At 26.0% G+C, this 5,090-nt stretch overlaps 1 long non-coding RNA gene across 1 annotated transcript; it reads left to right on the top strand.

Moving 5' to 3' along the window:
• Nucleotides 1-253: 253 nt before the first annotated feature.
• On the top strand, nucleotides 254-4,857 carry LOC127153027 (uncharacterized). Its single transcript, XR_007825163.1, has 3 exons — nucleotides 254-346; nucleotides 2,887-3,038; nucleotides 4,717-4,857. It is a non-coding gene; the product is annotated as an uncharacterized LOC127153027 (long non-coding RNA).
• Nucleotides 4,858-5,090: the final 233 nt, after the last annotated feature.

Raw genomic sequence — 5,090 nt, 5'->3', positions numbered from 1 at the left:
GACCTGAGAATCACATTGTGTGAAACACACTGTCCTGCCCGTGCTCGCCGATTATGTCGTTTCACCGTTTGAAGGTCATTTTGAAATTATACAGTACAGGGTGCCCATGGGGTTTGCTTTTTAGTCTTGCAAGAAGTGCTGATCTGTTATCAGAGAGAAAGAAACAGAAAGGAAATAAGGGGAAAAGTGACAAGCAGAGGGAGAGAGAAAGAGGCTTGCTTGTGACTTGCAGAGGTTAATGCGTCTCTGCTGCGTTTTGACACACGGCTGCCTCATTTTCTCTTGCGCATTATCTCCTGTCTTCAGAGGCGACAAAGCTAGTAAGCTTCTCTGACAGGCAGCAAAGGTAAGGCCTTTATTTTCTTTTATTGTGAAAAACAAGGCCACAGCGTCGTGTGGAAATGGAAATCTGCAGATGTGAACAAGGAGCTCGGTTGCTTACCGCAGAGCTGACGGACAGCATGGCTTCCTCTAGCGTGTGTGAAAGTGTGAGAACGAGTGCAAGAGTCTAAAAGACTTCAATTAAAATGTTACGCCTCACAGAAGTACACTGCCTGTATAGCAGGTGTTAGCCTGTGGGTGTGAGACTGAGGCAATCAATCAGTCAGTCAATAAATCGTTAAGTGTGCCAAGCGAGTGCTACGTTAACTCTCCTCACACACTCGCTCAGAGACCCAAAGACAAGAAGGGGTTAGACATCAGTACAATGAAGATGAATGAGACGACTCATACCGACACAAAAATGTTTAGCTCTGTGATGTTTTTGCTGAGATGAAATTAATTTCGATATGAATGCCAAAATCATTTTAGCTGCAAATGTTTTTTTTATATATAATATAGTTAAATTATAGTTAATTTTTAATATAGTTAATTTTAACAAAATATAAAATATTGTGATGTAAAAACAACTTTTATGTATATATTTGTTATATGAAATAAGTTAATACATTTTATTATTTAATAAATTAATATTTATTTATTATTTTTTATTATCTATCTAGCTAGCTATGCTATTTGTAAAAAAAAAAAAATTGAAATTTTCATGTAGAAAATTAAAGGAAAGATATTAACTGTTATTAATTATTATTTATGTATTTTTTTATTTTAAAAATGGATTGTTGATTGTATTTGTTTATTATAGAAAAATAAATTTATTATTTAAGAAATATTAACTGTTTACCGATTATTATTTATATATTTATTTTAATTCATTTACATTTTAGAATTTACATTTTTGAATGTTTATGCATTTGTTTATTACATAAATTAAATATATTTTATTATTAAAGAAAGTAAAAATAATAACTGTTCATTTCTTTATTTTATACATGCTATTTTAAAAAATATAATGTAAAAAATATATTTAAAAATATAATATAATTACTTTATGTTCATTTTATACAATAAAACGTTTTATCATCTAGGAAATTAAAGGAAAGATATTAACTTTATTCATTATTATTTATATTTATATTTTATTTAATTTAAAAATGAAATGTTTGTTTACAGATTTGTTTATTATAGAAAAATAAATAAATATAAAATAAATATATACATTTAATTATTATTATTTATGTATTTAAGTTTATTAATTTAAATATTTATTGTTAATTAAAAAATGGAACATTTGTTGAATTAAAATTTTAACCGTTTGTTTGTTCATTTATTTATTTATGCTATTTTTTTTTTAATTGAATGTTGATTTCTATATGTTTATCATATAAAATAAATAAAACATTTTATAATTTAGGAAATTAAAGAAAAGATGTTAACTGTTAATTAATTATTATTTATATTTTTTATTTAAAAATGCAATCTTTGTATATTTGTTTATCATAGAAAAATAAATAAATTTATTATTTAAGAAATGAAATCAAAATATTACCTGTTTACTGATAATTATTTATATTTACATTTTTATTATTTTTTAATATTTATTGTTATTTGTTATGCTTTTTTAAATTTAATGTTGATTTCTATATGTTTATTCTATAACATGAAACATTTTATCGTTTAGGAAATTAAAGAAAAGGTGTCAACTGTTAATTAATTATTTATTATTTATATTTTTATAATTATTATTTATATTTTTATTTTAAAAATGTAATGTTTACATGTTTATCATAGAAAAAGAAATAAATACTTATTAAGAAATTCAATTAAAATATTAACTGTTTACTGATTATTATTTATTTATTTTTTATTATTTTACATATTTATTGTTATTTAGCTATTAAACAGTTTATTTATATATGTGTTTATTATATAAACTAAATACATTTTATTATCAAAGAAATTAAAAATATTAACATAAATTTGTTTATGTATGCTATTTTAAAAAAATCAAATGTTGATTTCTATATGTTTATTATACAAAATAAATAAGACATGTTATCATTTAGGCAATTAAAGAAAAGATATTAACTGTTTATTAAATATTACTTATATATTTATTATATTTAAAAATTGAATGTTTATATATTAAAAAATATATATTATGTAAAATAAAAATATTAAGTACCAATAATTATTATTAATGTATTTTATTTTATTATAATAAATAATAACAATATAGTTTACAAAATATTTGCTACAGAACCAAAATATTTGCAAGGTTTATGCGTTTACTTTTATGCAAAGATAAGCAGATTGCCCCAATGTCCTCATCTCGTTTTCAGAGATAATGCATTAAATTAGTGTTCTCAGTGAATGAATTGTCTAGCTGCTCAATCAGGCCTTTAATTTTCCTCTGCACCTCCCATCCCACTCTATTATGCATGGTGTTATTCTTTACCAGTCCGTGTGCATTATTCCTTTCTTTGTTTATTTGACTGATTACTGCTCCTCCTTTCATATACATCACTGTTTGTATTTCTTCCTATGCAGGTGCTGATCCCCGAGGGGGGTGGTGGGTAAACGGTAAATGCCATCTAAAAATACCCCACCCCCCAATCCCTCCTCTTACCTCGTCTGACTCAGCTCGTCCCTTGGAGTAACCAGCAAAAAATGAGCGAGGCAATGGAAGAGTGACGACACTGGTACAATTACACATTCCCAGGGAAAATGTCATGTGTTTGAAATGCTGCCGGGCCTGCCTGCCTCTCTAAACACAAGGGATACACGGAGTTATTGTTTATGAAAGGGGAGAAAGTACTTCTGCATAGAGAGCAGATGTGAAAACACCCACATGCATATACACACGTCTTCATAGATGTGGAAATCAGTTGCTGTTTCAGAGAGAGAATTGCTTGTGGCGTTTATGAGGCAACCTATGCAAATTTAAACTGTTTTAAATAATTATTAATATTCAAATTATGCTGAAATCCTAATATTTGAAAGTCACGAAATGATTTTAAAGAATCAAAACATCTATTTTTCACATGTATTCACACTCATGTTACTTTTGTTTCTGCTGACAAAAAAATGTAGACATGAGTCAAAAAGTCAAAAATAAATAAATAAATAAATAAATAAATAAATAAATAAATAAAAAGAAAAAGAAAGAAGGAAAATCTTTTAATTAATTCTTCTTGTGATGTTCTTATCAGAAATATTATTTATATCTGGGAAAAATAATAAAATAAAATAATTCCATTAATCATACAATATGTAATATTCATAATATAAAATATAGAAATATTTTGGCCATTTAAACAAAAGTAAAATAAAAATAAAATAAAATAAAATAAAATAATTCCATTAATTATACAATATGTAATATTCATAATATAAAATATAGAAATATTTTGGCCAGCTGAACAAAAGTAAAATAATAAAATAAAGTAAAAATAAAATAGAATAAAATAAAATAAAATAAAATAATGCCATTAATTATACAATATGTAATATTTATAATATAAAATATAGAAATAGAAATATTTGGCCATCTAAACAAAAGTAAAATAATAAAATAAAAAAATAAAATAAAATAAAACAAAATAAAATAAAATAATGCCATTAATTATACAATATGTAATATTCAAAATATAAAATATAAAAATAGTTTGCCCATCTAAACAGAAGGTATGAAAGTATGTTGAGAGGCATATGTGATGCAACATAAGCAAATAGTAATAACAATAATAATAATAATAATAATAATAATAATTAATTATTTAAATTAATTTCATTAAATAATAATAAAAAAGTATAAAATGTGTACAATTTTGCAGCCTGTGTAAATATAAAAGCAAAACAAACTGTTTTAAATAATTGTTGTTATTCAAATTATGCTGAAATCCTATATTTTAAATTCATAAAATTATTTGAAAGAAGCCGTAATTAAAAAAATTCTATGATTTTTCACAAGTATTCAAATGTATTTACCCTCATGTTACTTTTGTTTCTACAGAGAAGTAATGAATTTAGGCATGAATATAAAAAGTAATAATAATAATAATAATAATAATGTCTTCAATTATTTCCTTTTGTGATGAATAAATAAAAATAATAAATAGATTAATTAATGTATTTACATAATTTATGCAATTATTTGTGTGTGTGCAAATATAAAAGCAAAAAATGTAAACGGTATCTAAACAGAAGGGATACAGTTATTGTTTGTAAAAGTGTTTATGAAAGCATGCTGAGACCGGCTTTTGACATATGTGATGCAGCATAAAAAAAAGCAAAGACATATTAATAATATTCTAATATGCTAAATAAAGCTAAATAATAATAGTAATTATTTATTCATCCTCATTTTTTATTCTGCAGAACTCAAAAGGAGTAATTTCCTGTGACATGGACAGAGATAGCAGCAGCAGATCAATGCGTGAAATTACAGCGTTTGCCCTTTTCCCTATATTAAGCTGCCCTATGTCCGAGAGAAGACCCCTGAGCGCCGTTTGCTGATCAAAAGCCCCTCGCACCCCCACAGGCCCCCGAGGGGCCGCGCCATAGACCTACAGAAGCATTTCTCATTCAGGCCATCTGTACCGAGAACAACCTCACGAGGTCCAATCATGGATCTACTTTAGTGACTGTAATTCCAATAGATCCATCCACGGATCTGAGTTTACATCAGCACACTAACATTCACTACCTATCATTTGCAGGTTTGTACAAAGCCATTTGTATTATCCATCTTG

Source organism: Labeo rohita, chromosome 21 (assembly GCF_022985175.1).
Source record: "Labeo rohita strain BAU-BD-2019 chromosome 21, IGBB_LRoh.1.0, whole genome shotgun sequence".
In the NCBI taxonomy this organism is placed as follows: Eukaryota; Metazoa; Chordata; class Actinopteri; order Cypriniformes; family Cyprinidae; genus Labeo; species Labeo rohita.
Note: the sequence above shows the minus strand (reverse complement) of the source record. Positions and strands in the feature narration are given on the sequence as shown.